The following is a 12,432-nucleotide window of genomic DNA, read 5'->3' as shown; positions in this document are numbered from 1 at the left end:
AAGTAGTAATTTAAAGAAAAATAAAGGAAACTGAGAGTAAGATGTATTTCTAAGAGAGGGAAAAAGGTTTAACTTCTTGTCTGTGATGTTTGTGGGAATATGGCAGAAACCAGACATAGGCTCAGGTAACTACTGTGAGATTATTTTGCTCTGGGCTATCATGGACCAAGCCAATGGCAGACCCACATAATTTGTGCATGTCCTCCTGGCCCAACCAGGGAGATGATTATGCCCTGTTCATGTGCTGTCTACCTAGTCGGAGATGATTGAAAACCCCTGTCCACTTCTGACTTGTGTTTTTGTTAGTTACTTGCTCATCTTGACTCCTAGCTGTTAGTCAGTGGGCCAGTGTTAACCACACTCTTACCCTGAAGTATCTCAAATGCTGTTAATTACACTAAGCTTTCTTAGTTCTCACATTTATGTGAACGAACAGCTTGCAGCTCTTTCATGGCATAAGATTTATTCTGTCACAATCACCAAGCTCTAGGTACAGTCCTTCTTGATTCATATTTAGCTTTTTATCTAAAGATGATCTGGGGTGGTCCTCTAGGTGGAAGCTTCATGTTAGAAGACATCATTCCTTCTGGTCTAGTCTACTACAGTTAGCTACATTAGAATTGAGGCTGTAAGTAGGGATAGCAATGCCTTACAGCTGTTCCTTTGCCATCATTGGCTCTAAGCCCACCCTGTGTCTAATCTCTCTAGTCTGCTTATCTTATACCTAGCTACATGCCTTCTTATTCTTCTTACTGTTTCATGCTTTGCTTTTAAACCCTCAATCTTCCTTTTAACTCCAGCTCCTGCTGTCACTGCAGCTAGCCTATGTAAACAACTTGTAGTTGTTACCATAGGCCCTTTCCCTTTACAGCCTACAGAGCGCTCTCTCCTGTGTTACTGTTGTCAGGATTGCCCCAGACCTTTGATCTCTATCTGGCCAGCCTGGGAAGGGCCTGCAACCTGTGTTTAGAGTAGCTCTGCCCCACAGGGTGTCTCCCTTTGCCTCCACTACAGAGTCTTTTAGGGAAAACTTCCTGCATTACTGGTTTCTTTTAAGGTATTTTCCCCATCACATCCATTTGCTCTTTACACCATGATGTGTTCTGTAGAAAGTTCCTTCTTTATAGAACTGTTACATTTTACCTTTTTCTTATACAGTGAAAAATCCTTCTTGAAAAGTTCTGATTTCAAATGTAGTCAGGCATAATAACTTCTTGGTCAGAGGCTGACTATATATGTATGATTGCAGAACCTAAGATTATATGAGAGCTGAAAAATCTCTATTGCCTTGTAGTTGTAGTAATGCTGTAATGTACTTGTTACTCAAGTGTGTGGTGGTATGGGTGTCTGCAGACCTATTCTGCCTGAAAGTACAGCACATACAGTTGGACATCATTGACTGTGGTTTTAGTTTATGTATTTGTTTAACTATATCTTGTTGCTATTTCACAGTGTATTCTGTCATCCAAACAAAGAAAATTTACTAGAAAGCAGTATGCCATGTTGTGCCTGGAACAGCCTCATTCTACTGCATCTCTTGATTACATCATTTTTTCTTGTGCTTGATTTAGTCTCATTTTGTTCATCACAGCTCTTGGAGCTACTGCCACATGTACACACCATGCAGCTTCAGTGTGTGGTGAACTGGGCCATCTAGACTTAGATGTAGATGTGGAGTTTGCACCATGATGATACCACCCAACCATTCATTGCTCACAATATGTCCCATCCTTTAAGGATGAGAGCACATTATTCTGTGCTGTGTTGTACTGAGTGTGCTAAGTGTCAGGTCCAAAGGAAACTCTACTCTTCAAATTTTGGCATCTCTTCCCCTCTAACAAAGGATCCAGTTCCCTTATCACTGTCAGAAGTGACAGATGGCTATCTGTGGAACTATTAGTATACATGCTGGACCCCAGGCTCCCTCAGTGTGTTAGGTACCTAGCTCTTCTCTCCTTTTCCCTACCATAAACTTGCCTAGCTCATGGGCGTCCCTATCCCCAGCTTCTCATTGTCCTTATAACCCTGCTATTTCAGCTACACTCTCTCTTTTGCCTCTCTCTCCTGGTCCTCTTCTCTCTTTGTCTTCTTCTCTTTCTCCCCATCCCCTCTTCTGGTAAGGTCCAGTCTGCTGGCCATGTTCTGTCTACTACTTTCTCTCTCTGTTCTGGACTCTTCAAGATACCTCTGGCTGTTCTCTCCCTCATATCTTCGATAAAAACCTTCCACTTAACCATACCTTGCAGTGGTCATGTACTCAGTTTGCACACTAAGCTATTTAACAAGTCCTCTCTGTTAATGAGTCTCTATTTAGTGATTAAAAAAACCCAAAGTGATACTAGCAAGTAGTAAAATCCACATTTGTTATATGACTTTTTTGGGAGAGTCTGTTTCTTTTTGCCCCAAATAAGTCAATGATAGACCAAAGAAACCACTCAAGTCTAGCCTGGTGTGTCAGTTAGCTTATTGGGGTCGCTCATAGAAACATGGATGACTAGAGCATCAAAAAAATCCCACGGCAGCATGGGTGATGTCTCATGAAAGCTGCCTCATTGGAGTTCCCAGGCAACTACACCACTGATGTCTGCTCCCTACAAGCTACTTATTCATATAACCCTGGAGCGGGACATGGGAATCTTGCGAGTTTCTTAATCATTTCATGGACCTCCTGAGCCCTCTCTTCCTTTTGGGAAAGAATGTGTCAATCCTGAGGAAGCAGCTACACAACAGCATTCCAGTAACAAACAGTTATAAAAATTAAGTTTAAGATCTGATGGGACTGGAGAGAGTGGTTTAGATTACTTGTTTTTGCAGAGGACCTGGGTTCGTTTCCCAGTACCCACATGGTAGGTTACAACTGTCTGTAACTGCAGTTCCATGGAATCTGATACTCTTTTTCTGACCTCTGCAGGTATCAGGCCATGCACATGGTGTATATACATACATGCAGACAAAAAACACTTGTACACATAAAATACATAAATCTAAAACATTTTTAACAGAAGGTTTGTTCCCCAGGAACCAATTTTTAAAAGGCAGTTTGAAGCTTGTGGGGGAGGGGTGGTAGTACACACCTTTAATCCTAGCACTCCAGAGGCAGAGACAGGTGGATCTCTGAGTTCGAGGCCAGCCTGGTCTACAGAGCAAGTTCCAGGACAGCCAGGGCTACAAAGAGAGACTGTCTCAAAACAAACAAACAAACAAACAAAAACAAAAAACCCAAACAAAAAGCCAGTGTGATGTAGATCTAGACAGATACCCTAGGACTCCCTGACTAGCCAGCTTAGCCTAATCAGTGAGTTCCAGGTCAATGAGAGACCCTGTCTCAAAAAACCAAGATTGATGGTGTCTGAGGAATAACACTCAAGGTTGACCACTGACCTCCTCATGCATGTGCCCCCACATACATTCACACACACAGAAAGTTTCCTCCTTCTGTCCTCATCATGCCCCAGTGGTACACAAGTGTAGTTTGTGTTTTTCTCTGAGGTTTTCCTCATGGTCACTGTGGTTAGTATTTCTGTGGTTGGATCCTGTGGGCAGTTGTCAGTCTCCAGCTCTCCACTGTTATGAGTTATGGTTTTAGATTTATATTGACAAAGTCTGAAACACTTGTAGGCTGCTTCTCATCTATATTTAGGCTCTCTGTGCTTTTTCTACAGGTTTTTTTTTTTAATCTAAAAATTTTACTATAAGAAAAGCTACATTTACAGCATTATTATAACGTAAATATATTTTGCTTTAGAACCAAATAGAATGAAGTGTAATTCTGAAGCACAGAGCTCTTGCCAATCAAAGAAGGTTCACATGGAAACTCTGTCTTCTAGGTTTCTATGCGGCTTCTGGCAGCTTCTGTTGCCATGGCTGCTCTATCTTATGATGTCTGTTCCTTGGGTTCTATTTTTGTTTTGCTGGAGCCCCTCCTTAATCAGCTGCTTTGTGGAATCATGACTGACAGGCTTCTTGAGTTCTTACCCAGTGTTCAAACATGTAATTATTGTGTTCTAACAGTTGATTGATCCTCTGACTGGGTCTGGAATTCAGAGTTTGTATCACTTTCCCTCTGAACTTAGTACTCTCTGTTATTTCCAGCATCTGATGTGGCAGATGAGAAATTGGATATCAAGCTTGTTCTATTGCAGGGGAATCTCTTCCCATCCCTGCACACTGACATTTTGATTTCTTCTCACCCCCATCACCCAACTGACTTCTTTTTTTAGACCTTGGTATCAATGGTTAGATCTGCCTTGGGAATCCTTTGACTTTCTACTTTTAAGGTTTCTGCATCCATCTCACGTCTGACTGCTTGAGAAGACCCCTTTCCCTCAGTGGTCTCACGCCACTGTCTGCTCTGTCAGGTCACCCTGCTTGTCTGCTCCTGCTTTCAGGCCTTTGGCAAGTTTTCTTGTTTGTCATTACATTCCTTTTGTAATTGTCAGCCCTACCATGGTTCACTTAATGCCATAAAGGACGCTTTCTGACATTGTGACCATCAGGTGGACTGAATGGGAAGGAAATGGAAACTTCATCAACACTTGAATCAAAAACCTTTTAGATCACTCCTGGAGAATGTAGGGTTCCATACCTCAGCCCTTCCACAGGGTTGATCTTGCTCTCTAGTGGAAACAGCTCAGTGTTGTTGAGGGATCAGGAAGAAACTAGATGAAGCTAGTTTCAGTGAGCTCATTAGTAGCTTGTATGTAAGACACGGTATGCCTTTACACGTCATTTTTCATTGTATGAGTATTTTTCATAAACTGGAAAATGGATGGGTGGTTTTGTTATACTTGTCTGGATCATCACAAGTAGAATTCTGTGTCATCTTTCTTAGTCAGCACAATTCCCAGAAGATAAGATGTCACAACCTTAGCAAGTTGGAGAAATTATAAACATCTGTTTTATAGGAAAAAAGATGGAAGTGGTCTTCCAGATGGAGAAGTTATTGAATAATTATGGTTCAAAGGCACTGTAAAATAACTTGTGCAAACCTAATATGGAAATAATTATGCAAAAGCAAGTCTGTATTTATAAAAGCTAGGTATAACTGGGTGGTGGTGGTGCATGCCTTTAATCCAAGCACTTGGGAGGCAGAGGCAGGCAGATCTCTGAGTTCAAGGCCAGCCTGGGCTACAAAGTGAGTTCTAGGTCAGCCAGCACTGTTATACAGAGAAACCCTGTTTCAAAAAACCAAACAAAAGCTAGTTATTGTAGTGGATGTCTAGATAAATTAAACCTGGTTTTGATAAGCAGACATCCTTTGCATGAGCTTCCCAGCTAGCTTTGCGTGTGAGCCATACTTCTTGAAATGAATTAGACTTGTGTAAAGTCACTTCATAGGTTACCCTTGGCTAACTTTAGTTGTGTTAAGAGAGAGGCTCTGAAGTTTCATTGTTTGCACTACAGAGAGCCTGGGTTTGGGATATGCTCAATGCCCTTGGACTCACTTTGTACTATACTGCATGTCAGTGTACAGGTCTTGAGCTTTGGTTGTATGGAACTTTGGAGTTTATTTTCTTTCTTTTTCATACAGACTAGAGATGATACTCAGAGTCATGTGGATGCTGGAACTGTCACCGAATGCCCTGTCACTGAGCTGTGTTCCCACTCTTTAAGCCGGGTTAAGTGCACCACTCTGTGACTACAGTTTTCACAGCTCCCAGAAGCTCACTGGTGAAGTACCTTTTAACCAAGAATACCTGCTAGAATAGAATAACAGAACTATCCTGAGGTCTTCCAGGGACCAAAGTCAGATGTCTCGCTCCTGCCTCCCCTCAGCTCTGTTATAATGACTTAATGTCTCCTAGGATAGCCCCCAGGTACTCTGCTGTGCCTTTCAGCTTTGTCGTCCTCCCCCAGAGGAGGGATATGAGGAGGCTTGTGTATGCTTAGCCCTCATTTTTATTATTGACAAAAGCATTGTCTTCTTTATATCAACCTTGTTATTTATCTTCTGTGCTTTTTTCCTTCCTTCTTCCTCCCTCTTTCTTCCTTCCTTTTGAAAACTGTCAGATTTATTGTATGTTAGAAAGTTATGTCAACACCAATTTGAATTTTTAAGGGCTCCCTTGAAGAATACTTGAGTAGAAATATCACACTAACACACCTCCTTAATTTATTTCTGAATGTTAAAGCTAACTGTGTATTCCTGGTGGGCATGCATCCAGCTTGCTGTGATGTTCTGTCTTTTATGTGTTGCTGGAGTAAAATTTCTGGTGACTCTTGTGTTTATGTTCATAAGAGACACTGGCTACTGATTTGTGGTATCTGGAGCAGGGTTACACTGGCCTCACGAAGACTGGGACATGGCCCTGTTTACTTGCCAGAAGGGCTTATATGAGACTTTTTTTTTCCCATTTGTTGGTGTCTCCACACATGGCTTCTTTCTTTTTCAGTCTTCTATACTATGTATTCTCACTAGGATCACATTACTTCTGCAGTGTCTCCCCTAAGACTTTCTTTGATGGCAAATTGTCCCAGAGCAGTTTGTCTGAAACACCTTTATTTGTCCTCATTGTGAAAAGATTGTGTTGGCTACATATATTTAGAATCTTGTATACCCTCTAATCCCCGATGTATCTTTATGGCTTTTACTGCTTTGTCTCAGCTCTCTTTTCCTGGTCCAGGTTTGTAGTTACTTGTGTTTTCTCTGCCTTGTAGAATTTGAATTGAGAGTGCCCCCGACACCCGAGGTATGCTGTGCTGGAGTTTTGGTCCCAAGGAAAGTGCTATGAGAAGGTGATAGTACCTTTAGGAAGTGGGACCTTACAGTCATGTCTTAGGTCACCAGGAGGGGATTATAGAAGGCTCATTCTTTCCTTGCCCTCTGTTAGCATCCTTGCTGTGAGGTGAGTGGTTTTGCTCTGCCATGTGCTCCTGTGATAATGATGCCTCATCATTGCTTCAGGCCAGTCAGTCAGGAACTAGAGCCTCCAAAACAGAGCCCCAGGTATTTGTTATCGTAACAAAAAGCTGACTAAGATGGTAGGCACATATTCTGTTAGACCTTAGGACCACCCCCCCCCCCATGTCTTGTGTTTTCTGTATACTTCTACAGTGCATTCTAGATCATACCTCCCATTCTCCTCTGTTTACTTTTTTCTCTTTAGGTCTGATATGTTTTTAAAACCTGTCCATCAAACTTTTAATTATAGTCACTGTATTTTTTATTTCTGGAAGGTTGGGTTTTTTTTTCCTCCCTCAAGTCCAATTGGTCATTCTGTTTTCATATTTTCACCTGTTTCTATGAACCATTATTTTATGTCTGCTGAGGCTCTGCCTTGAATGTCTGGTTGCTGCTGTTCTCCTTCATACCTGTCTTCCTAGTACAGTCTGTTCTCCTTTGACAATGTCTGTGTGAATCTTGGTGGCTTCCGGTAATGATGAGTTTTTCCAAAGAAGTTGTGCTTTTTCTTTTGCCAAGTGTCAGTGTACTCCTGAAGTTTGGCACTGTAGGTACAGTGGAATCTTCTGGGGTATCTCGTCACATAGCGTCTGATCTGTGGGGTTAGAGTGATTTTGTATACACCTGCTTTGCTTTCATCAGCAGTGCTTGTTGAAGCCCCCGGTATAGCTGAGCCTGGCTTACTTTGACCCTGGACCTGACGGCTTGTCTCTGGGATACTTACTCAATCAGGTTTTGACAGGTGGTGTAGGTAGACACAGCTACAGTACCCTGTTTGCCCTTCCATATCACAGGGTGTTCTTCACATGAGCACATTCCCTCAACAACCCTGGAGGAGTGCTGCTACTACTCTGTTTTATAGAGGAGGAAATCAAGAATTCTTTGGTGCTTGGCTGGGGTTGGACTCTGTAGCTGGGTTGGTGGGAGGGCAGTTTCAGTGCTTGACTAGCCTCCTGCAAACACAGTTCTTACGTCCTCCTTCTGTGAGCTTTTCTCTGGCCCTCTGTGCCCTGTCTGGTCTGTGATTAAAGACTTCATTGCATCCTGTAGGAGCAAGATGCAGATGTGAGAATTCATTCCAGTAGTAATGTAATGAATGATAGGGCTTTCCTGGGTAGGCAGCTGACCTCCATGTTTAGATGTTAGATACAGTGTTGCACATGTAAAATGGTATTTCTTATATTGATTTACCAAATACTTCAAAAGTATAACATTACTTATATTAACAGATCACATTCTTAGGATTTTAGTCAAGAGAATCAGTTGATAGGCTTGAGTCTTGTTAAGAGAAGTTGGTGGAACCTTGGGGTATTTGAAGGTCAAGTTGTGAGTATATAGGCAAGAAGTTGTGGTGTGTGGAGGTGATGCTGTGGTGTGTGGAGGTGATGCTTTGGTTTGTGGAGGTGAAGTTGTGGCGTGTGGAGGTGATGCTGTGGTGTGTGGAGGTGAAGTTGTGGCGTGTGGAGGTGACGCTGCGGTGTGTGGAGGTGAAGTTTCGGATTGTGGGGTGGAGTTGTGGATTGAGGAGGTTAAGTTGTGTTCGGAGGTGAAGTTGGTGAGGGAGTGTGGAGATGAAGCTGGTGTGCAGATGAAGTGATGTTCTGGGTATGTGGAGGTGAAGTTGGTGGGAGGGGAAAGTAAAGTTGGTGGGTATGTGGAGATGGTTATATGGAGGTGAAGTTGTAGGTATGTGGAAGTAAAGCTGGTGGCTGTTCTTATTACAGTCCTCACGTTCAGAGATTAAATTTACTGGACCTTCAGTTTATTGCTTGTTTTGCTACCCATCTACCCAAGACTGGTTTATTGGCCCTCCTGGTCACCACCAGGATTTCTGACCACCTTTTTTCCTGCTCTACTTGACTAAAAATAGGTCTCAGATTTTGTTTTATTCTTTCTGTTATAGAAAACTCGTTGAATTTGCAATTCTATTTGTTTAACTCTTCTTTTTTACTCCCCTTCTTGTGTATGTCTATTGAGTTTCTTCATAGAAGTTCTTAGCCATGGTAGCTTCCTCTCCTCATTATCATCACGTGTATGATGGGAAGTGTGTGTGTGTGAATGTGTGTGTGTGTGAATGTGTGTGTGTGTGTATGTGTGTGCGTGCGCGCGTGCACTGTGGCTCACATGTGGAGGTCAGAGGACAACTTTGGAGAGTCCTTTCTCTCCAACCACCTTTCTGTGGGCTGCAGGGATCAAACTCAGGTTTGCCATCTCTCTGGATTTCATTTGTTCTTTTAAACAAACAATCCATTCCAAGTGGTTATGGCACATGCCTTTAATCCCAGCACTTGGGAGGCAGAGCCAGGCGGATCTCTGTGAGTTCAAGGCCAGCCTAAGATCCAGGACAGGCACCAAAACTACAGGATAAACCCTGTCTCGGAAAACCAAAACAACAACAACAGCAACAACAACAAAAACCAACAAAACAAAACAATCCATTCCAGGTGATGCTTGGCACATAGAGGACGGTCTGCTGATGTCCACATGCCAACATCTATGAAAATCCTCACAGACACATCCAAAAGCAGTGTGTCGTCTGGGGCCTAGGGTCACTCGTGCTGACACAGCATCAGGAGGGTGTGTGACATCCTGTTGGTGCAGCGGGAATCTTACTCAGTGTGTCTGCATGTGCTCCACCCTGACTTCAGTCTCTTGCCTTCGCTGGTTCATCAGCTGTAACTGGGTGAAAGTACCTTCCCTCTCAAGTTACACAAATAATTCCCTAAAAGCAAGAAAAAGCTACAGTGAATATGATGTAGCTGATAATCCCTTTTAGTGACTAGGAAAACCTCAGCCCCAGTAGCCCTTCATTAATAATGTAGGAAGTCCTCCAGGCCCACCCAGTAAGATGATATTTGTTCCTTCCCAGGGCCTAGACAAACCAAGTCGGCCAGGATGTGGGCACCTGACTGTGACAGAGGCCCTCCTTGTGGAGCCTGAGCCCCCATGCCTTTAGTGTGCTTGGATATATCTGGCCCAGGGGTGGACAGTTCTCCCAAGAGGGTGGACCTGAGGAGAAAGTTGTCAGCCAGTGTCTCTCCCACTCACCACCTCCACTCTGTGCCTCATCGTGAGGCCAGCACCCACGCTGGTTTGCTGGCTTGTTCCTTTTGCTTCTTGGGCTCTGTCTGTCTCTGTGTGTTTTTCTGTTTATCTCTTTCCATGTCTTTCTTTCCTCTGGCTCCAGCTCTGGAAATACAGAGCTCATTCATGGTATTAGGATCATTAGATTCCTCTCGAATTGATCATAAAACAGTCAGATAGGGGGAAACCTCATTTGTTTAATGAGCCCTTTTTAATATTTGCAACATGGAGCATTAGATTGCTGGAAGCTTGAAATAGTATTTTCTCTCAGGTCATAAAAGTATTTCCAAAAATGCTCACTAATTCACTTAAGAAATACAAGATGAGGACTGGGCCTGTTCAATTGATAGAGTACTTAAGCGTCCAACATAAACCAGGCTTGGTGCACTCACCTGTAAGCTCAGTTCTCAAAATATGGAGGCAAAAAGATCAGAAATTTAAAGTCATTTGTGGCTGCATACCAAGTTTGAGGCCAGTGAGGGCTGTATGAGATCCTGTCTACAGGGGTTTGGGTGGGTGAGGGTGTTGTTAAAAAATGGCATAGAGGCAGAATTGACTAAACAAACCCTGCACATATTTAAAAGTGAACAGTATTATCACGATTGAGATCCTGAGACTCAGGGAAGATGGTGATACTTCCAGATCTGCCCTAGCCTTTGCTGATCCTTGTTTGTCCCTGCTGGGCAGCCAGGCTTTGTGGGCCATGTAGTGCCCCTGCATTTCCCAGGAGACTTGTGTAGGTGGAGCTTGGTATATGCTGTGAGCCCTTTTATTTTCATAGTCTGTTCTTAGGATGTTATAAGGAAAATAGGTCACTACTTGCTAAGAACATGAAATTTGTTTACTGTAGTGGGTAAAGCAAATGACAAAATACTTTTCCTTTGGTATGTTCAGTAAAATATAGAGAATCAAGGGAAAACCAGCCGATGCTCCGAGTCTGAGTGGCCATGCCAGTGTCATTAAAAGGACGCTGGCTTAATTGGGTCTTCAGAACTGAGATGAATCAGATTTCTTGACTGTGATACAAACTTATATTCCAATTAAAACTTTGTCTATGTCAGAGAAAAAAAAAAGGTTAAATTAAACCCAAACTGGCATGAACTCTTAGAACAGAATATACTTTTGTCCTGTTTCAGAACATCCTTCGGTGCAATAGCGAGCTCAGCTGCTAGGGTCCCTCCATAAAGGATTGTCATTCTTAGGTTTTACCATGTGCATGAACTAGCAGGGACTTTGTCCTGGGCTGCATGCTAGGTGTGCTGTGCTGTCCTTAGTGAGATGCAAATGGCCATGGACTGTAGTTCACTGGCCTCCTACTTTAAAGCAATCCATGAAGCTTCTAAAATTTCTCTTTCCTTTAGATTTTCTCACATTGCTTATTGAAAATCCCACCTGTTCCTTTTGAACCACAATCCCAGGAGTGGTTGCCAACTTTGGGCTTCCTTTTCTGCTGGGTGTAGTCACTGAGTCCTCTGACAGAGTCTCCTGGTACTTCCAGCTAGTACTTCCAGCTTCTAGCTCACACCCTTCAGGCACAGTTCTTGCTGCTGACTGGGCTGTGGATCTTCCAGAAAACAAACAGGATCTCTCTCTCCTATATCTGGCTTGGGGGCCTTCTACCTTAACCTTCCTCTTATAGCACCCGGACAGTCCCATGTCAGCTGAGGTAGCATCTGTGTCCCTTCTCTGTCTCCATGGATGACAACCCCTCTTCTCTGGACCTGTGGACCTTCAGTCCTCCTCTGATGGCTGCCAGTTCCCAGGACCATGTTAGCATTCCACATGAAGCTATTCTCACATAGTAGGGAGGTTGCTTCTTGGTCACATGTCCTTCTAGGGCCTGGTGATTCTATCTTTGTTGCTTGTCAGCTGAGCTTGTTATAGTCCTGGGGTAACAGCTATCTGGAAACACAGTGGCTCTGCCAGTGAGCTCACTGTTTAGCCCCTCGCTCATGTCACGGTGTTGGTTTCATGGCTTTGCAAGGTAGAAAATGAGAGTATTTAGTGTTTGGCAGAGCAAAGCCCTTACTTCCATAGTCTGATTAAATTATAATGATAAATACCACTTTAAGAGGAAATGTAATTGTTTCATTTAATCAATATGATTATTACTGGCACAGCAAATCTATCAAGTGCTAGAGTGATAAATTCATGCTAATACAATTTGTACTGTATTGCTGTTGGTATCAGCCTCTCCTGGCATCAGTGTGTAAGTCACCTTCCAGCTTGGTGAGACCGGAGCTGCTTGTCAGAGAAGGGCCTTCTGAGACTTCAAATAGCCACCAAGAGGAGCTCCAGAAATGGCGGGAGCACTGGTCCCTGGGAGTGTCCGTCAGTGCATCTGTCCCTTCCTCCACCCTGAGGGTTGCCTGTTCTCAGTCACACACACACACATACACATACACACACACACACACACACACACACACACACACACATACACACAC

At 43.3% G+C, this 12,432-nt stretch overlaps 1 protein-coding gene across 3 annotated transcripts in view; it reads left to right on the top strand.

The window, feature by feature from the left end:
• Positions 1-12,432, top strand: part of Adarb1 (adenosine deaminase RNA specific B1) — a 126,637-nt gene that overhangs the window by 45,700 nt on the left and 68,505 nt on the right. The gene's annotated exons all lie outside the window — the stretch shown is intronic.

The sequence above is a fragment of the Onychomys torridus genome, chromosome 18 (assembly GCF_903995425.1).
Source record: "Onychomys torridus chromosome 18, mOncTor1.1, whole genome shotgun sequence".
Classification (NCBI taxonomy): domain Eukaryota; kingdom Metazoa; phylum Chordata; class Mammalia; order Rodentia; family Cricetidae; genus Onychomys; species Onychomys torridus.
The sequence above is the reverse complement of the archived record's forward strand: the minus strand, read 5'-3'. Positions and strand labels throughout refer to the sequence as shown.